The 22,259-nt window shown below is 45.6% G+C and overlaps 1 long non-coding RNA gene across 1 annotated transcript; it reads right to left on the reverse strand.

Annotated features, from left to right (window-relative positions):
* Positions 1-267: 267 nt before the first annotated feature.
* On the reverse strand, positions 268-3,567 carry LOC122938149. The gene is made up of 3 exons (XR_006389980.1): positions 3,386-3,567; positions 511-581; positions 268-373 (listed from the first exon to the last, which is right to left on the reverse strand). It is a non-coding gene; the product is annotated as an uncharacterized LOC122938149 (long non-coding RNA).
* Positions 3,568-22,259: the final 18,692 nt, after the last annotated feature.

Below are 22,259 nucleotides of genomic sequence, written 5' to 3' on the forward strand. Positions count from 1 at the left end.
TCCCCGCACCGTGGAGGAGAGAGACCAACAACATCTCATCTACTCCATGAGATTCCTCACGTCTCCAATTTTCAAGATGGAGGTGAGCGATTCTACTGCCTGTCATATTGTCCTCCAGATTCCTCCATGTTCTGTTTATAGATGTGAAGGTTTAATAGCAACGTCTGATAGACGAGTGACTGAATCTGTTCTCAGCGCCTCATGCCGACCAACCCAGAAGCGCAGAGGAAATACCTGCCTTTCCCACTGGAGGAAGAAGATCCAGAGCCGGCATTGATGATGGCAAGCCAACTGTGCGAAGACCTGCCGGTGGAGAAGGCCAAGAGAGAGCGAGAGGAGGCAGAGACATCCCGGTTGCAGCAGGATGAGACTACTGAGAAGAAGCAGAAAAAAGAACAGAGGATGGTGAAACTGGATGTGAAGAGCAAGAACCTGAGAAGAGTTCAGCATCAGCCTGGAAGAAGACAGAAGATCTGCCAGCCAACCACCTTCCAGTATGTCAACACCAACCTGAGAGGAAAGAAGAACATCCTCTGGACCATCCTCTTCAAACCATTCTGCCGGTGAAGGATGGTAAGGAGCTGTTAGAACACCAGCAGCAACCCAAAAAAAAAAAAATTATAGTTATTAAATATTAATGCTTAGGTAAAAAGGTAGTAATATAGTAATAAATCTATAACAATAGTAAAAATAAAAAAATAACATGATTTTTAGAAAACATAGATATAGAAATCAGGAGTTTTGATCCAGGGTTCTAGGACTGATCGCCTTTTCCCGGGGTCTAGAAGGAATTTTTCCCCTGTGACATGAATTGGCTGAATGTGTCCAGGGGTTTTCACCTTCTTCTGGATCAACAGGTTTAAGGATAGCGACCTAATTTAGGGCTAGGGATCAGGGGGCTTGATCCGGGTTCTAGGACTGATCGCCTTTTCTCAGGGTCGAGAAGGAATTTTTCCCCTGTGACACGAATTGGCCGGATGTGTCCTGGGGTTTTCGCCTTCTTCTGGTTCAACAGGTTTAGGGATAGGGACCTAATTTAGTAATGGGGATCAGGGGATTTGATCCAGGGTTCTAGGACTGATCGCCTTTTCCCGGGGTCGAGAAGGAATTTTTCCCCTGTGACACGAATTGGCCGGATGTGTCCAGGGGTTTTTGCCTTCTTCTGGATCAACAGGTTTAGGGATAGGGACCTAATTTAGGGAAAGGGATCAGGGGGTTTGATCCAGGGTTCTAGGATTGATCGCCTTTTCCCGGGGTCGAGAAGGAATTTTTCCCCTGTGACACGAATTGGCTGAATGTGTCCAGGGGTTTTCGCCTTCTTCTGGATCAACAGTTTTAGGTGTAGAGACATAATTAACAATAATAGTAGTAGTTCTAATACCGTAGTCTTATAATAAATAATAATAGTCATTAGTGTTAGTGTAGGGACCCATTTGAAGGAGGTCGTCTTGACGTGGCAAGTGGGCTTATACATTTTGATAACAATACTAAGAACCTCCTGTCCATGGTTATAGCAGCAGTAGATGGCGGTACAAAATGTGGATTAGCACCCGTGGTGTTTCTTCTACACTTGTCACATTGTAATAGATCGAGAAGGAATTTTTCCCCCTGTGACACGAATTGGCTGAATGTGTCCAGGGTTTTTTGCCTTCTTCTGGATCAACAGGTTTAGGGATAGGGACCTAATTTAGGGATAGGGATCAGGGGGTTTGATCCAGGGTTCTAGGACTGATCACCTTTTCCCGGGGTCGAGAAGGAATTTTTCCCCTGTGACATGAATTGGCTGAATGTGTCCAGGGGGTTTTCGCCTTCTTCTGGATCAACAGGTGTAAGGATAGCGACCTATGTTAGGGATAGGGATCAGGGGGCTTGATCCAGGGTTCTAGGACTGATCGCCTTTTCCCGGGGTCGAGAAGGAATTTTTCCCCTGTGACACGAATTGGCCGGATGTGTCCAGGGGTTTTCGCCTTCTTCTGGATCAACAGGTTTAGGGATAGGGACCTAATTTAGTGATGGGGATCAGGGGGCTTGATCCAGGGTTCTAGGACTGATCGCCTTTTCCCAGGGTTGAGAAGGAATTTTTCCCCTGTGACACGAATTGGCCGGATGTGTCCAGGGGTTTTTGCCTTCTTCTGGATCAACAGGTTTAGGGATAGGGACCTAATTTAGGGATAGGGATCAGGGGGTTTGATCCAGGGTTCTAGGACTGATCGCCTTTTCCCGGGGTCGAGAAGGAATTTTTCCCCTGTGACACGAATTGGCTGAATGTGTCCAGGGTTTTTTGCCTTCTTCTGGATCAACAGGTTTAGGCATAGGGACCTAATTTAGTAATGAAGATCAGGGGGCTTGATCCAGGGTTCTAGGACTGATCGCTTTTTCCTGGGGTCGAGAAGGAATTTTCCCCCTGTGACACGAATTGGCTGAATGTGTCCAGGGGTTTTCGCCTTCTTCTGGATCAACAGTTTTAGGTGTAGGGACATAATTAACAATAATAGTAATAGTTCTAATACCGTAGTCTTATAATAAATAATAATAGTCATTAGTGTTAGTGTAGGGACCCACTTGAAGGAGGTCGCCGTGACGTGGCAAGTGGGCTTATACATTTTGATAACAATGTATACTAAGAACCTCCTGTCCATGGTTATAGCAGCAGTAGATGGCAGTACAACATGTGGATTAGCACCCGTGGTGTTTCTTCTACACTTGTCACATTGTAATAGATATCAGGAGGCAGGGCCGGCTTCAGGTTCATGTGGGCCCTTGGGCGATAAAGTCTCAGTGGCCCCCTTGTGGCATTTTGCACAGCATTTACAGCATAGAAACTGTATGTATTATAGATTAAATACCTTACACAGAGCATACTACAGAGCGGATATATGTGAATCAGTCCTTATGTGCCTACTTTTATTTTCTACCCAGTATTTTAGTCCCTCAGGTGTACCCACAGATAGGTGCCCCCTCACAGTAGGTATGCCAAGATATGTGTACCTTCACAGTAGATATGCCAAGATATGTGCCCCCTCACAGTAGATATGCAAAGATATGTGCCCTCTTTTGGTGGATATGCCAAGATATGTGCCCAGTGCCCCCTTCACAGTGGTTATGCCCAGATGTGCCCCCTTCACTGAAAGTAAAGAAACAAGCAATAAATACACCTCGCCTCAGTCATCTGGCTCCTCCCATGATCTGCGCTCCCAATCAGCAGGACACTGTGCCACGTCGTGCTGCTGTGTAGGAGGAGCGGAGGCTGATTCACAGCCTGCCCCGCTCCTCCTCCTACACAGATCAGCAGGACCATGTGTGAGGACATTGTGCTGCTGTGGAGCACTGGGGATAGTGATTATAGTGGTAGTGAGCCGATGAGTGTAATGGTTCATTTACTCACGGTTAGCAGAGCCTCCCTGGGCTGGCGTACAGGTGACGGGAAGACAGCACAAAATCCTCCAGGGCATTCTGGTTACAGGGAAGACCAGCCAGATGTTGGTTAAGGTGCCCTTGATGGTGATGTTTAGGGTGATTGTACGGCTGGGCCCCTGATTCGTGACGCCATCACCATAAGGTGCAAATGTTGTGAGTAGTAGTAGTAAATGATGAAGAGTCAGTTTTTGTAAACCAGTTGAACAATTACTGAATCAATTATCTCTGGACAGTTGTTACAGTTCTCTACGCCGTCACCTGAAATACACCAAATACAAATATGGATATAAATATTGTAATGTACTGTCATGACACTTCGTTACCTCCTGCAAATGAAGGGTTATGCACAACAACACATTGTAGGCAAATATATTACATTTATACATATATATATATATATCACTTTTTCCTAATGCATATGGAAATTGTGCGTTGCGATCTTCTTTACTTAACGGTGACAAAAATGGGCGTTGATCTCACATTGGGGCAAGGTAGTCCATGACGAATGTCCTGAGACAAAGTATGTGGCGAAAGCCACTTTACCACAGTGTTTTGGAGGGGGCTGTTTGCCCGCCTCCTACCCCTGGATTATGGCCCTTTAAGAACCATCTGGGGACATACTGTGGAGTTACTGGATGGCCACCATTTCATGTATCAGAAGCACATGGTGAGAACAATGGATGGCGGCCATTTTTAACTCACAGACACTGTTTGGACTTTTCTACACGGTGCCATCTCGCCGGTATTTGGTGCACAAAGACATCGGGCAGTAGTTTTAAACTATTCAACAGGGGACCATCTGTGGACATGTGACTTTTGGGAACAATGGCCTTTGAGACTGTGTAGCAGATTGCAACCAGGCTGTCTTGAATATTGTGTATGTTGTTATGGGTTCGGTTGGATTGTGTTGCGATGTATTGTGGGCTGTGTGTATCTTGCTCTTGCTGTGATGTTAAAGGCATTGCTGTTCTGTGCCTCTTCTCCTCCCCCTTTTCCTGTCCCCCCTCAAATCTCCCATCAGCCCATGCTATTGTCGGGCCCCACCCTTCCTTGTACCATAGCCCTCCATGTGCCCTATTGTATGCAAATGAGGCTGTTGGGGGGGTTTAAAGTAGGTGTGCTATGTCCAAATAAAGTGAGTTCCTGTTTTTACCCTCAAGGTGAAGTGTCGTCTCATTCTTGGGGGAGGATTTATTGCATGCTGTCCCAGTTTGACTGCTAGGAGTGTAAACCTATTCGTATGGTTTCCTATTCAACTGTCTACAGCATTCATATGCCTGAAGAGGATTTATATGCTGCTTCGGTTCGGTGATTGTGGTGTCTGCCAGAGTGCTTGGAAACCTGAGGAAAACGTTAGGAGCATCCGTCAACGGAGGTACTCAGTCGGGGTGCCAAGGTGATACGTTACAAAGTCCATCCCTGATTTGGGGTATAAATTATTTATAATCCACATGGAATTAAAGTGCAAAGTTTCTTGATTTGTAAAAGGCTGTGCTTTGCATAGGATTAGGCACAGAAAAGTCTTTCTGGGTACATTTTTCTTGAACCTTGCAGAACATGTGGTTGTTTTAAAGTTCCGGACAACCTGGAAAGGGGGTAAAATGGGAATAAAATTGGTGCAAACAGTGGCACAACTTGGGTTTTGGTGAATGATGGAGTCTTTAATAGAGTCCTTTTTATAAAAGGGAGAGGGAGTTCCAAACTGGAAAAGCAAAACAAAGAACTCCGCCCTCAACAGTGCTCTTGCTCCTTCTTGTTTCCTTTAACCCCTTAAGGACTCAGCCCTATTTCACCTTAAGGACTTGGCCTTAGTGCTGATAACTTTAAAACGCTTTGACTTACCCAGGCCGTCACATACTGTACTTCATGACACTGCTAAAATTGGGAAAAAAAGGTTAATTTTTTTGCATAAAAAAATACAAAATTTACCAAAAAAATTGAAAAATTAGCAAATTTCAAAGTTTCAGTTTCTCTACTTCTGTAATACATAGTAATACCCCCCAAAATTGTGATGACTTTACATTCCCCATATGTCTACTTCATGTTTGTATCATTTTGGGAATGCCATTTTATTTTTTGGGGATGTTACATAGCTTAGAAGTTAAAAAGCAAATTTAGAATTTTTTCAGAAATTTTCCAAATCCCACTTTTTATGGACCAGTCCAGGTCTGAAGTCACTTTGTGAGGCTTACGTAATAGAAACCACAGAAAAATTACCCCATTTTAGAAACTACACCCCTCAAGGTATTTAAAACGGATTTTACAAACTTTGTTAACCCTTTAGGTCTTCCACAAGACTTCATGGCAAATGGACATAAAATTTAAGAATTTTCCAATATAATCAATTTTTTCCAGGAACAAAGCAAGGGTAAACTGCCAAACAAAACTCAATATGGGTTGCCCTGATTCTGTAGTTTGCAGAAACACCCCATATGTGGTCCTAAACTACTGTTTGGCCAAACGGGAGGACATAGAAGGAGGGGAGCGCCATATGGGTTTTGGAAGGCAGATTTTGCAGGACTGGTTTTGTTTATACCATGTCCCATTTCAAGCCCCCCCTTGCACCCCTAGAATAGAAATTCCAAAAAAGAGACTCCATCTAAAAAAGGACACCCCTCAAGGTACTCAAAACTGGCTTTACAAACTTAGTTAACCCTTTAGGTGTTCCACAAGAGCTAATGGCAGATGGAGAAACAATTTCGTAATTTCTATTTTTTGGAAAATTTTTAATTTTAACTCTTATTTTATTACTGGAAAAAATGGGTTAACAGCCAAACAAAACTTAATATGGGTTGCCCTGATTCTGTAGTTTGCAGAAACACCCCATATGTGGTCATAAACTACTATTTGGCTAAACGGCAGGACGAAGAAGAAGGGGAATGCCATATGGTTTTTGGAAGGCAGATTTTGCTGTACTGGGTTATTTACACCATGTACCCTTTCAAGCCCCCTGATGCACCCCTAGAGTAGAAACTCCATAAAAGTGACCCCCATCTAGGAAACTACGGGATAAGGTGGTTGTTGTTTTGGGACTATTTTAGGGTAAATATGATTTTTGGTTGCTCTATATTACACTTTTTTGAGGCAAGGTAAAAAAAAAGGAAATTCTAAAATTGTTTCTACATTCGCTATTTAGTTTTGTGGAACACCTAAAGGGTTAACAAAGTTTGTATAGTAACTTTTGAATACCTTGAGTGGTGTAGTTTCTTAGATGGGGTAACTTTTTTGGAGTTTCCAGTCTAGGCTATATCAGGGGGGCTTCTAATGGGCCATGGTGTAAATAAACCAGTCCATCAAAATCTGCCTTCCAGAAACCATATGGCGTTCCCTTCGTTCCATGCCCTGCCGTGTGGCTATATAGCCATTTACGACCACATTTGGGGTGTTTCTGCAAACTACAGAATCAGGGCAAAAAAATGGGTGTTTTGGCACCGTTTTTATTTTATATTTTTAACGCTGTTCATCCCAGGGGTTTGGTCAAATGTTATTTTTATAGGGCAGATTCTTATGGGCGCGGCGATACCTAATATGTCTACATTTTAACATTGATTAAAATTTTGCACTATATTATCATTTTAGGAACAAAAAAAAATTATTTTAGTATCTCCATAGCCTGGGAGCTACAGTTTTTTTTGTTTTTTTGTTGGGCGACTATATAATGTAGGGGCTCATTTTTTGCGGGATGAGATGGTGGTTTTATTGGCACTAATTGGGGGTGCATATGACATTTTGATCGCTCGCTATTACACTTTTTGTGATGTTAGGTGACAAAAAATAGCTTTTTTTTTTTACACGTTTTTTTTTATGCTGTTCATCCGGGGGGTTGTAAAACTACAATTCCCACCATGCCCTGCTAAAAGCTGTAGGTTGTCTGGGCATGCTGGGAGTTATAGTTTTACAACATTTGGAGGGCCGCAGTTTGAGGATGCCTGCACTAAAACTAATATTTTTTGGGGAAAAAATTGTTTCCGTGTCTCCAAAGTCTGAGAGCCATAGTTTTTTATGTTCTCTAGAGGACTGTTGGGGATTATAAAAAGTTTGTACTCCATGGAAGTGTGATACTCCCTGAAGCAATCGATAACGCAGAGGCCCGGATGATCGGAGCAAGTGTCACACTGAGTGGTGGTGTCCTTCCGTATCCCCCTCCTGTGACACACTCTGCACTTTTTGGGGGACTGTCCCTTCTTTCCAGTATGGGGAACCACACCTGGAAAATATTGGCCAGTGACAATCCGGGCGCCTCCAGTTCCTGAGGTACTCCGGCCTGCTCTTTCCCGGTCTAAAAACATCAGGTCCTTGAGGACTGCCTCATTATCTGAATAATGCAGACATTTCCGGATGGCCTCAAACCGGGGGCGTGTCATGGCAATACTGTAGAGTGGGGTCTGGTAAAGGACGTTCCCACTCCAGTAATGCCTGACACTGGGTTTTTGCACTAGACCCATGTGCAGCATGAGGCCCCAAAACATTCTCATCTCGGCTGCACTGACCAGAGTCCAGCCAACAGGTCTAGCCAAAAAGGAGCCCGGGTGCTGAGCAACAAACTGTTGGGCGTACAGGTTCGTCTGCTCCATCATCAGATTCACAAATGGGTCACTGAAAAAAAAACTAAAAAAGTCCATTTCAGTGAAGCCCACTGTGGGAATCTGGATTCCTGGATTGCCAACAAAATCCGGAATCTCAGGCTCAAAATCCACTGGGGAACACCAACTAAGTTCACCGGTAGGGGGCTCCGGTGGGCCTTTTTGGTTGGCCGGGAAACCAGTACGAGGCCCAGGGCGGCTCGTACCGGTGTGGGCCACAGGGTCCCTAGAATGTGGGGCCCCTGGCTCCGCCCCTTGGGGGCTCATCGTCATCAGATGATGATGAGGAGGATGCGGATGACAAGAGGATCGTGGGGTCATCCTCATCCTCACTGGGGCTCTCGGAGTCGGAGGCAAGCTGGGCGTATGCCTCCTCCACCGAGAAAATCCGGCGGGCCATGGGTATGTGTGCGTGCGTGTGTATGTGCGTGCGTGTAAAACTTTATTGTATGTGCGTGTGTGTGGGGACACGGGTGTTCACGTACTAAAAAGTAAAAAAAAAAGAAAATGGACAAGTGTTAGAAAAAAAAAAAAGTTCAAACTTGCTGATCAACGGTGGGGCGGGCGATGCGCTAACAGTGGCCGGACGCTAAGAGTGCTGGCCACAGTCAGCGCACGCAAAAAAAAAGTGGTGGTGGGGGGGCTTGATCAGTAGAAGTTTTTTTTTTTTTTGTTACTCTAACTAACTCTCAATTCTATCCCTGCCTAATCGTGCCTCTCCCTCACTGACCCTAACCTACCTGGAGGGTGATGGGTGCAGTAGGGTGATGGGTGCCGACGGGGGGTTCGCAGGAGCTGGTGAGGACGGTGCTGGATGGTGCAGGTGCAGCAGCAGGAAGAGGAGGGGAGAGAGGAGCCCCGGGAGTTTGAATCTCCCGCCTCTCTCCCCGCACCAATCAGCACCAAGGACAGCACCACCAGCACCAAGGACAGCACCGCCTCTCCAAATGTTCGGACTGTGATTGGTGGTGTGTAATCACACCACCAATCACAGTCCTTTTCCGGTTCACCGGGTCACCGGAGACCCGAATGGACCGAAAACGCAGCAAACCGCAGGTCTGAATTGACCTGCGGTTTGCTGCGATCGCCGATGTGGGGGGGTCATATGACATAGGAATGATTTCAGCGGACATCCTGTTCCGATTAACCCCCCGCCGCGCCGCAATGTATTTTTAAAGTTAGGATGTACCAGTACGTCCTGGGTCCTTAAGGACTCGGCAAACATGGCGTACCGGTACGTCCTAAGTCCTTAAGGGGTTAAATGAGTAGCCGGCCTACTTTAATTGTAGGGGTCCAGTCTAGACGGAACATCTGTAGATTAGGGGCTTCCCTAATCCCAAGAATTGGAAGATGAACATTCTGGGGTTCCTCCAGAAACACATTTTAGGGGCACAATAGGCAGTTTTAGTTGTCTCCTGACTTCATCAAAGATAGAGGGTTTTCCTAGATCTTTAATAGAGTTGGGCTCCTGCCCATCTATGGGTTTCTTATCAATAGGCTCCTCTTCCATCATAGCTGGCACAACTGTGGCAGTAGGTTTGGTAATAGCAACAGAGACAACCTCTGTAGCAAGGGATGTAGACGTCCTCATTTCCTGAGGTTGGACTGGGATGGTCTGGCTGTGAGGAACCACCAGTTGCCGCAATAGCTGGGTACATTCCTGAACTGGGTCAGGTGCAGATAGGGACATTGACCTAAACTTGGATGATCTCTGTTTCTTTAAGCGCACCTCTGGTGGCGATTGCGGGCTGCCACAGAATATTTTTCCCCGCAAAGCTAGTGGCATATTGGTTCTGGCTACGGGTCAGTCGAGGCGCGCCGCTTGGGAGCAGTAGGGTGTACTGGCTCCTCTTCTGATTCTGAGCTCCCCTCGGGCTCCCAGGTGCCACCGTCAGTTCTGTGAGAAGGTCTGACAGACGTCCTTCTCTACCTCTTGCATGATGTTCTTTGTTTTGGTTTCACTTTCTCATCTCATTTGTTTCTCCCAGGTGTCACCTATTTAGACTAATCCTCTCTCCTTTATATTCCCTCCCATACTGCCTCACTTTGCGGTTTATACTACTTCCTGGATTGAAGTGTTCACTGCTGGAGGCTGCTGCTGCTGCTTGCTCAGATAAGTCCTTTCATGTATTGTGTTTCCTTGCGTCCTTGCACGTGGGCATACAATCGTCTACCTTTGAGACCCTTGTATGTGCTTAGCAGTCAGGGTGAGCTCTTAGGGTTTTATAGGGCTCACCTATATGCTCCTTAGTTTGGGATCAAGCCAGTCGGACGTTTATTCATAACTTCCAGCTATCTGCAACATCATCCGTGACACAAGGACTTTGGTTCTGGAACGGGCCGGTGATTCCAGTGGCGTATGGTCTGCGAGTGCTCTCTGCTGGGGTAAACTCGACAACCTCATCCACATAGAGGCTATGGAGGTGGCTAGGCAGGTCGCAGCATTTCACAGCTTGACGGTTCACATAATAATCGCGACCTGTGTCAAGGTCTCTAATAAATACAAACCCTCTCAACTTGCAAAACGATAAAACTTTACCGCGTTTTCACCAGCAGAATAGTGAGTGCAGCTCTGGGGTATAATACAGTCTATAATTTTGGATCAGTATGGGATAAGTGATGTAATGTGTTAGCCCAGCGGTCCGTGCCGGCACTGCTGCCCCTACCCACGGGCGCTGGGCTCCCTCTTTCCCTCCTGCTGCCATGCGCCGTGCTGACAAGCGCGTGCAGCAGGTAGCTTAGGCTACTTTCACACTAGCGCCACGGACCTCCGGCAGGCTGTTCTGTCGGGTGAACAGCCTGTCGGATCCGTCCTGCCGCTAGTGACCATGTGCCCCCAGACTGCCGCTCCGTCCCCATTGACTATAATAGGAGTTCCAGTGGCAGCACGGCAGCGCACGGTGAGAAGTTGCCAGAATAAAACTACAATATGTCCAACATTTATTCCGGCAGTCTTTTGTTAATGGGGACAGGGCGGCAGTCCGGGGCAAACGGTCACTAGCAGCAGGATGGATCCGACAGACTGTTCACCCGACGGAACAGCCTGCCCGAGGTCCGTACCGCTAGTGTGAAAGTAGCCTTAACTGTTGCATCTGTGCTCCATGCCAGAGTTTACTTCCTGCTGGAGACCTGTACTGTGTGTTAGGGCTTGTATGGGTGTGCCTCTCCTCACTGGGGCGGCAGCAGGTACACGCCCTCTGTCTCACCAGCCTATGGCTGGATTACAGGAGGTATTTAAAGGTGCTTCCTACCACAGGAAGATGCCTGAGCAACTCATGGTCACTAGCTTGTCTAGTTCCAAGTGTGAAGGTGTTTTTCAAGTTCTGCTTTGCTGTGTACCGGACCCTGCTTTTGGAATTATTGGATTTCGCCTGTTTGCCACCTGCCTCTGACCTCGGACTTCGTTTACAGACCTTGCTTGATCGCTGTCTGTCCTGACCCCGGACTTCCTGACCACATACTTCCCATCGGTGCTTGCACCGGTATCTCTGACCCCCTGGTCAGATGCCACTAACTTGGGGACTGCTCTGGAGGGGCACCTGGCAACTACCCTAACGGCCCAAGCATATCCTCACCATCAGAGGCTAGTTGCTTAGTCACGCCCCTCCAGAGTATAGCCAGTCAGTGGTGCAGTGGGTCCACACCCGCTTGTATAATAAATGTATGTTCACAGTGACTGCACCAGCAGACTAGTGAGTGCAGCTCTGGGGTATAATACAGGATGTAACTCAGGATCAGTACAGGATAAGTAATGTATGTACACAGTGACTGCACCAGCAGAATAGTGAGTGCAGCTCTGGAGTATAATACAGGATGTAACTCAGGATCAGTACAGGATAAGTAATGTATGTACACAGTGACTGCACCAGCAGAATAGTGAGTGCAGCTCTGGAGTATAATACAGGATGTAACTCAGGATCAGTAATGTATGCACACAGTGACTGCACCAGCAGAATAGTGAGTGCAGCTCTGGAGTATAATACAGGATGTAACTCAGGATCAGTACAGGATAAGTAATGTATGTACACAGTGACTGCACCAGCAGAATAGTGAGTGCAGCTCTGGGGTATAATACAGTCTATACTTATGGATCAGTACAGGATAAGTGATGTAATGTATGTTCACAGTTGCTGACCTTTTTAGTATATTATAGCCATCTCTAGACTGTAATATGGTTTATAAAGGTAGCAGCCTGTATTATTTCTCCGGGAGGCGGTGTGGGCCTCTCCTCTGTATATTTGCTCTGTAGATCACAGTGATATCAGCAGTGAGGAGCGGACGCGCTGATGCTTTATATGATGATAGCGATTCTATATAGAATGTGAATAGAATAAAAGCCCAACTAGATTTCTAGGGTCTGAATGTGTAACTTTCCTCCTTTCTTCCTGGGAGTCCAGATAGGGATGCAGTATTATACCCCATCTGCTCTGAGATCCTGGCCCCTGATCACCCTGCAAGACGGACCATAAAGGGGCAGCACTTGTGCCAATCTGCCCAAGGTGGGCATCTCTGTACGGGAATGGGGCTCAAAATGTTAATTTCTTTCATACACTTTTATATTTTGTATTTTATTTTGGAGCGCCCCCTTATGGCGTCTCAGGTAGTTGCATGCAGCCCCACGTCTGTAATGTGACAGCATGTTTCCTGTGGTCATAGTAATGCCCATATGGAGCTAAGCTGCAGTGTAAAGCAGGACAAACAATGTGTCTCTACATCAGTGCATGAAGCTGACACAGAGACACTTACTGTACCTGAGTGCACAGAGCAGGACATGGCGGTATTACACTGTGTCGGTCTGCAGAGCATAACTGGGGGTTCAGCACTGGAAATGAGGGGTGCACGTCACACCAGAACACATATTACTGACAGCGCACTCACCTCTCACCTAAAGTCATTGTTTTCGCAGAAGTCACTCTCATCATCCTCTACAAAGGAATGAAATCCCAACTCCCGTGGCACAGAACAAGCCAACTCAGCGCCCATCAGCGAGACAACGTAGAGCGCTAGTCGGGACTCCGGCGGTGCAGAGCTAGCCACTGATGATGTACTGAGTAAAGGGGGGCCCCGAGGACAGGACAGAGGAAGCAGGGAGCTGGAAAGCAGAGCCTGAGCCCCAGACAAGGGACTCAAGACTGGAGCGAGAAGTAAGTGTAATTAGGAGGCGGCCTTTTATCCAAGACTGGGCCCCTTCCTCCAGGGGTCCCATAGCAACTGTGTGGTCTGCCTCCGTTGGAGGTACACCGCTGACTCTGCCTCTTAATATTTTCCTTTTTTCAGTAGAATCTGTATAACCTTCCATGCACAACCATATCTGTTTTACGGTCTAGAAATTGCAGATTCGCAAAAACAAAAATCTGGACGTGGTCCATGTTACATCCACATTATTGCGCACCTGTTGACTTTAAGGGGTATGTGGTCCGGAGATAGTTTCTGTCGATACAAAACGTTCCCCAATCAACAAAATATCTGGGACCACCACTGATCAGGAGATCTGGATCCTGTGTCCACTTATGAATGAAGTGGCAGGTCGAGCGTGCACATAGCTACTCTCCATGGGTCTGCTGGGGATAGTCGAGTACAAAGCTCAGCTATTTCCAGAAGCCCCATAGACACTGAATGAAGCAGAAGGGAACATGAGTGACCGACCATTCCATTTCTTCGGGGACACAGGATCCCCATTCTCATGATCATGAGGGACCCAGCAGTCCCCACCAGTCAGTCCACACCTGTAGGTAGGGGATAAGAAAAATAAGCCTAGCTGTAAAACCAAGAAAGGCCATCACTATCTGAGCAGCAAGGGTCGGACACCCTGCAACCCCATCCAGTTGACTATGAAGATTCATAAAGAGGCCCAGACACACCACTACTTAATATACACTGACTTCTTTATTAACTGCAAGGTATCAAATGTACAGTAGATGTTCTCATGAGAAGTCAGGGCACTGGTCTTAAATGTGGCCCTGTTGATGATGGGCCTTTGACTCATGATGAGTCGGGCCTTCAGCACTCAGGAGAGGAAAAACCCCAGTGGAGGTAACCTCTAGGGAGCCATGGCTGAAGGACTGCCCTTCCCCTAGGCGGTGGAAAACCGGTGAATGTCAAGTAGGTTGACTTCTGCAGAGACCAAGCCTGGAATCTGCCTTTGATGCAGCAGGAAACTCACTTCTTCGGTGAATACATCTGACTGCAGAAAGTCCGGTGAATGACAAGTCCAGTGAATGCAGAGACCAAGCCTGGAATCTGCCCTTGATGCAGCAGGAAACTCACTTCTTTGGTGAATACATCTGTCTGCGGAAAGTCCGGTGAATGTCAAGTCCAGTGGTGAATGCAGAGACCAAGCCTGGAATCTGCCCTTGATGCAGCAGGAAACTCACTTCTTTGGTGAATACATCTGTCTGCGGAAAGTCCGGTGAATGTCAAGTCCAGTAGTGAATGCAGAGACCAAGCCTGGAATCTGCCCTTGATGCAGCAGGAAACTCACTTCTTTAGTGAATACATCTGTCTGCGGAAAGTCCGGTGGGTGAGTGCAGAGACCGAGCCCGGAATCTGCCTCTTGCTGAAGTGCAGGTCATCTGATCCTGACATGGTGGCCACCATGTCGCTGACTTGTGGTAGAGTCATCACCTCCAGCTGTATCCCATATTCATTGCAGGGACACAGTGAGACCCCCGCTCTGGTACAGTGATCTGCAGATGCAAAAAATATAATTCTGACTGAACATGGAACAACGGAAAATGACATGTAAGTGACACACAATTTACTGTATTAAACTTGGGCCCATGTTTATAACAGCGATACCAACGCTTATCAATGTCATTGACTGTTATAGCTGTTATTCTTGTTCTGGGACCCACTGCTGTATCCAACATAAACAGAATACACCTTATAATCGTGAAATGATTTATTTTCATATATTTTTGGAGCTCAGGAAGGTTTAGAGCTCAGTTTTCCGGATACAAATCACCAAAACCCCTGCTACACACTTCCATAATTACAATTCTGGGAGCCATTGCTCAAGGTGATCTACATATCAAGGTCAATGGGAGCTCCCCCTAGTGGCGACTGTAGGCAGTTAGAATTTTATCATTCTTATATGCCATGTATCAGGCGATTTGGATGATTTTTCACTAACGTCTACTGCTCTGCTCATCTTAGTGGAGAATCTAAACCCTAAATTATTCTGTGTCATAAATCACATTACATTTTCTGACTCCTGTAACAAGGATCTTACCTTATTTAGGGCTCTTTTTGGTTCTTAAGGCCAATACCTTCTAGCAGGGGTCACTGGTGAAGATCAGGAGATGGTTTCTTCTGCACCTCATGTTGTCTCAGACCTCTGATGATCCGATCTGCTGCAATTGCCTTCCTAACCCCAGGCTGTTTTCATTTCCAGTGGAGACCAGTGGATACCGCTGTGTCCAAATTATACAGAAAACAATATCAATATACACAACGAGGATACAATTAGGCTACACCCCCTCCCCATAAATAGGTATAACTATAGACACAGCAAAGTTATGGGGCCCATAGGCTCAAAGGCCAATGTTTGTGGGGTGTGATTACCCCGAACATGTGGTGTTGTCTAAGTACTTTCTACACATACATATATTATCACATGAGAAGACATTATTACAATCAGTACACGGAAATGATGAAACTTAGAATAGTCACTGGTTACTTACCGATGCCAACAAGTCTGTGGGTTGTAGACCTGTGCCATGGGCCAGCGGTTGTAATCTGGGATTGGGTAGAGACTGCAGCTTTGGTGAAGTAGAGGATCCAGGTCTGTTTCGGTAATATCAGGCTTGTGGTCAGGGCGATCTCTTGGCCCATCATAGACTCGACATGTCATGAAAGACATGGAGTCGCTAATTGACCTTTTTGGGAAAGCCTGTGATCCTGCCATTCTGGAGGCAGGATATTAGATGGTCTCTCATCACGTCGTGCTGGAAGATCGCCGTGGGTTCACCGTCATCTGCCAGAAACTCAAAGGCAAATGCTATGGCGAACACCCCACAGTCATAGGTGTTTCTCTGCTGATCCACGTTGAGACATTTTAGATTTTTCAGGGGCTCATTGACCACTACACTGTAGATGTTATTAATCTGCTGGCAAACAGATAGAGGCAATTTGCTGGTCTTGATGCTGTCGGCCACTAGGATGTCGCCATTTTTGAAGCAGGTGGTTAGCCAGTGCACCCTGTCCTCGTCGTAGTGGATTTGTACGGCCTTCTTTAGCACACTGTACCCTGGAAAGAGAATAGCAGCGGCGGGCTGCAGGCCATCAAAGTCCCCAAACTGATTCTGCAGGAGATCCTGGGCCTGATTAATGATGTCATCATCCAGCATGCCTTCCTGGCCGCTGCTCTTCAGGATAGATAAGTGCTTTGGAGACAAGTTGTTCTGTGCTCTCCAAGGTATAGGCCATCTCCACTTGTGATGTTCCCAGCTCCGGGCTTCCTACATCTTTGGTAGATGGAGCGGACATGTTTTCTGCCGCAGCTCTTTTGGCTGGTGGAAATGTCCCGGACTGACTGTCATTGGAGGTTGGTGCTTTCCGTTTAAGACTGGCTTTGGAAGCTTCACCAGATGCCTTCAAAAGGTCTTCAGCAGACTCAGCCATTTTCTTGTCCGATGTTTTAAGGGTCTCAAAATTTAAAGAGACATTATCCTTCTTTGCTGTGTGTTGTTTTTGACGAGTCTTTCTATTACATCGTCGCTTACAGCTCTTTGGTGTTTTTTTAGAAGGTGGTGCTTTGTGGACAAGGAATGGCTCCACAGTATCAGCATCCCGAGGTCTTTTTTGTGGGGGTTCCCCACTTTCTGTTTTTTCTCCCAGGGACATGCCTTGTGGTATTAGGGGCCCCTCATGTGCAACTTTTGGATCAGCAGTTGGTGTCTTCTCAGCTATGTCATGGCGGATGACGTGGTATTTACGTCTTAAGGCAACTGACCTGAAGAAGCTCCTGACCTGTGTCATGATGGTTGATTTCTTGGCCAGGAAGCTGGAGTTCCTCATCAGAGTCCTCCATTTTTGATTCAGTTTCCTGAATCGGGTCAGAAGGAATGAGCCAATCGACATGCAGGATGAGAGAGAGTTGACCAGCAGCCGCCGATCAACATACCGCAGACGCCTATGAATCCTCATGGCGTCCAATCTTCTTTCTGAAGTTGTGTGCATCCAACATGGAGTCACACCTTCACAAATCCATCATTGTGATGTCATCCAGTGACATCACAGCTGTAGGCCCAGTTCTAGAACATTCTATGCAAATGTGTTGACATCACAACACTCTGCCAGGATAAAGGCCAGATTATTTTAATATGTTAATGAACTAAGATATATGGAGAGTGTTTGTTTAATGGATGCAGATTTTCAGTTTTCAATACATAGATTTTTAGCTTTAACAGTATATTTTCTGCTTCACATTTTTAGTTTGATTTGGTGGCTGATTTTTTTTTATTAATCTGTATAGTTCCAAAACTTTATATAGATCTTTATATTATATGAAACACTCTAATCCTTTAAATAAAATTACAGAATTTGAGGCGCAGATGCTGCAGAACCTCTTTTCTGAAAAGTAAGGAAGAGATTCCGTCCACCGTTGATTGCTTGGATAAGGCCTCGTTCTTCTCACCAGAAGGTCTGCAGGATGTGAGATGTGTATTTTTGTGTTGTGCTCACACTGGTGATTATGAAGGGGTTGTCCAAATTGTAGAGTCCTCTTCATTTCGACCACCAATTGACACCAGAGTAATATGCAAGTGGTACACCGCCATAATACGACCCCCAAAGAAGTCTATGGGGCCTTATTGTACCCTAGAGCGTAAGTAGGTGCAAAATTTGGAAACACCCCAAGCAACTTCCCCAAAACCTCTCCTCCTGCATTGAGTCCTGCACAGTTCAGGAGGAGGAGCCAAGAGTTTACTAATCAATGGCTGATGAAAGCACCTCCCCTTATTAAAGCCCCGCCATCTACATGCAGATAGACCTCTTCTCTCTGAGGGTTTGGGTCCCTGTAGTTTATAATCTTCTGTCCTTACTTTAACCTAATCATCTCTCCACATACTGACCTTCCACTTACACATAGCAGCAAAATTGAACAGGCCGTGCTGCAGTATAAAGCATGAGGGAGATACAGAACAGCAGACTAAGTTTATATGGAGACAGGACCTCCTATACACAATGCAGCTAAGCTGCAGTCACTGATCATTATGATTATGGATGCTGATGTTCCAGCCGGCAGTGGTTCTTTATGGCTGATGATCGGCGATTGACGTACGACCCTGTTGGTAAGTTATCTGCTTATTTCAGGTTATTTTCCTGTGCCCCCCCCCCCCCATTAAAGATCACTATCTGTGTATCTTAGCACTATATGGTATTATTTTGGAGGCTGTATATGACGGTCTAGTCTAAGCACTCCATGGTAGTATTATACAGGCGTTATATGGCAGTATTATTTTAACGTTATATGGTGATAATTAGGGTTGAGCGAATCGAGCTTCAGAATATCGATCCAAAGTCGATTCGCTCAAAAAATTATTATTTTTAAATTTATTTTTATTTAAAACTTTCTTTTATTCTCAATTATGTATAAGAACAATAGGGTTCTTTGACCCTTAAATATTACAACATTGGTGTACGCAGATCCCTACTACACGTTTGATACAAATGGGGGACATCTCAACAATTCGAAAAAAGGTAATAGTTACATTTCAGTAATGTATTTCTTCCATCTCTTTTACATTGTTATTATTCTCACATGCTAGAGGGTTGCAGTAGCCGTCTACCCAAGCGCCCCGTCATCTGTTCCACCAAATGCCACTCCGTCAAGGAACATGGTCACGTAATATATTCTATTTCCCCATCTGACATGTACGTAGCAATAAAGGCTTCCCATTTCTGAAAAAAATGTCTAATCTTTCCATGTGGAACACTTTTTTCAACTGCTCCAGTACATGCTGTATTGTTGGTACATCTGATTGTAGCCATCTTTGTAATCTACTCCTCTCCACCACCATACTTATCGTGTGGAACAAGCGGGGCGTCCGCAGTCTCCCTCCTTCTCATAATGAAATAGAAAGAGCTGAGGAGTGAGGTCCGCTCTCTGTCCCCATAACTTCCCAATCATCTCGGCCACTTCTTCCCAAAGCCTTTTACTAATTGGACAAGTCCTTAGCCCGCGATACAGATCGGTATATCCTTGACCACACTTAGGACAATTAGTCATCCGGTCGGGCCTCTCTGTATGAGGGGTATGTTGGAGCCATAAATGGCTCTATGTATTATCCTTAGCTGAGTATCCCTCCATATTCCGCCTACTATATGCTTTCTTACTTTCATCCATCCTTTTGGTATGATCTGCTCTATAGTTTCGTCTCCTATCTGTTCTGCCCATTTCTCACAAATTTTCACCTTATCCTTTTGCATCTCATGTTATAATTCATAGATGACACTGATCCCCGTCCACCCCCCGATTCCAGGATTTTATCCAGTACGTTTAGGTGTATTTCTTTATGTACCAGCACTAAGTGTGAAGTATTAGCAGCTTTGATCTGGGCAAATTGAATAGTTTGAAAGGGGTTCAAAGAGAACTTTGCCACCAGCTCCTCCCTTTTCATCCATCTTGGCTCTACGTCATAGTAACATAGTACATAAGGCCGAAAAAAGACATTCGTCCATCCAGTTCGTCATGTAGGAGATGTCTAGCCTGTGTCATCCCTTTATTTCTCCATTCCTCAAAAAGACTGTTAGTTCTACCCTGTGTGAATTACGGATTATTCCATAGTAGAAGATGTTTGGATATCCTGTAGGACAACCAGTATTTTTTCCTCAATATCCTCCATGTTGCTATAGTATCTTTGATAAGTACAGACTGTTTAATCCAGGGTTCCCCAACTCCTGTCCTCAGGGCCCACTTGCCGGTCAGGATTTAGGAGTATCCCACAAAATGAATACCTGTGGTAAATCCTGATGGATGGACACTAATTATATCAGCTGCCCAATACTAAGGAAATCCTGAAAACACGAACGGCAGGTGGGCCCTGAGGACTGGAGTTGAGGACCACTGGTTTAATCCATATAGGGATGTTTTGTAACCTGGCAAGTCAGGCCGGACTGGAGCGCAGCGGTGGGGGAGGACGCGCATGAAGAGGCCTGGCGGTGAAGGACAGGTCGGGAAAGGGTTAGTTGTTGGTGGGGGCGGGATAGGAGTGGAGGCGCGAGTTGCCAGGGCGGCGGGGAGCGTGGCCAGAGCGGGGACGGAGGAAGAAAGCGGAAGTTGGGACAGTGCGGCCAGGGGAGCGAAACGCCCACCCACCCGACCCTATTGGATGTGGAAGTAGGGGAGTGGTAGTGTGTTATATGTCGCGGCAGTCGTGGAGGCGGGGGAGGTCCTTGAAGTGGAGGAATATGGTGGTACCTGAGGATGGGAGGGCCCCGCGGGAGGGGCTGGACTCTCATTGAGGAGCTGGTAGGAACTAATTACGCGTCCATCAGTTGCTGCCTCCGAGCTGGGTTCAACGGCTGGGGGCAAGATGGAGACGCAGGTGTTCCAGCGTTTATGGAGTTATTGGGGCTTCTAGGACCTCCCTCGTCATTGATTAATTTATTGTTATATATTTTGTATTTATTCAATAAACGGCTGCTGTGGCCGATTAAATCCAAGCAGTGGTGTGGTGTGTTTATTTCCTGGGTTAGGGTGTGGGGTTGGGGGTAAGATGATGGTTGAGTTAGTGGGACTGAACAAATAGCCAGTGCCCTCTTCATGTAGTAGTGCCACTAGGGACCAGGGCGCACAAAAACCTTGTTCCAATGACAAAGCTGAAAAATAACTTGTCCCGTTTATCCAATCATTTATATGTCTAGCCAAACACGCCAAGTTATATCCTCTAATATCTGGGAAGGCTATGCCACACTGTTCTTTAAAACCCATTAGGTAACGTAACTGAATTCTAGGGCTCTTTCCTTGCCACAAAAACTTTGAAAAGGCCCTTGTTAACTTGTTTATGTGTCTTCATGTTTTAAAAGTATGGGAATTACCTGCATTGGATATAATAGTTTGGAAACAGCCATCATTTTAACCACTTCAGCCCCGCTAGCTAAAACCCCCTTCATGACCAGGCCACTTTTTACACTTCTGCACTACACTACTTTCACCGTTTATCGCTCGGTCATGCAACTTACCACCCAAATTAATTTTACCTCCTTTTCTTCTCACTAATAGAGCTTTCATTTGGTGGTATTTCATTGCTGCTGACATTTTTACTTTTTTTGTTATTAATCGAAATTTAACGATTTTTTTGCAAAAAAATGACATTTTTCACTTTCTGCGGTAAAATTTTGCAAAAAAACCGACATCCATATATAAATTTTTCGCAAAATTTATTGTTCTACATGTCTTTGATTAAAAAAAAATGTTTGGGCAAAAAAAAAAAAAATGGTTTGGGTAAAAGTTATAGCGTTTACAAACTATGGTACAAAAATGTGAATTTCCGCTTTTTGAAGCAGCTCTGACTTTCTGAGCACCTGTCATGATTCTTGAGGTTCTACAATGCCCAGACAGTAGAAAAACCCCACAAATGACCCCATTTCGGAAAGTAGACACCCTAAGGTATTCACTGATGGGCATAGTGAGTTCATAGAACTTTTTATTTTTTGTCACAAGTTAGCGGAAAATGATGATTTTTATTTTAATTTTTTTTTTCTTACAAAGTCTCATATTCCACTAACTTGCGACAAAAAATAAAAAAATTCTAGGAACTCGCCATGCCCCTCACGGAATACCTTGGGGTGTCTTCTTTCCAAAATAGGGTCACTTGTGGGGTAGTTATACTGCCCTGGCAATTTAGGGGCCCAAATGTGTGAGAAGTACTTTGCAATCAAAATGTGTAAAAAATGGCCTGCGAAATCCAAAAGGTGCACTTTGGAATATGTGCCCCTTTGCCCACCTAGGCTGCAAAAAAGTGTCACACATCTGGTATCGCCGTACTCAGGAGAAGTTGGGCAATGTGTTTTGGGGTGTCATTTTACATATACCCATGCTGGGTGAGAGAAATATCTTGGCAAAAGACAACTTTTCCCATTTTTTTATACAAAGTTGGCATTTGACCAAGATATTTTTCTCACCCAGCATGGGTATATGTAAAATGACACCCCAAAACACATTCCCCAACTTCTCCTGAGTACGGCGATACCAGATGTGTGACATTTTTTTGCAGCCTAGATGCGCAAAGATGCCCAAATTCCTTTTAGGAGGGC

The sequence above is a fragment of the Bufo gargarizans genome, chromosome 5 (genome assembly GCF_014858855.1).
Source record: "Bufo gargarizans isolate SCDJY-AF-19 chromosome 5, ASM1485885v1, whole genome shotgun sequence".
Lineage (NCBI taxonomy): Eukaryota > Metazoa > Chordata > Amphibia > Anura > Bufonidae > Bufo > Bufo gargarizans.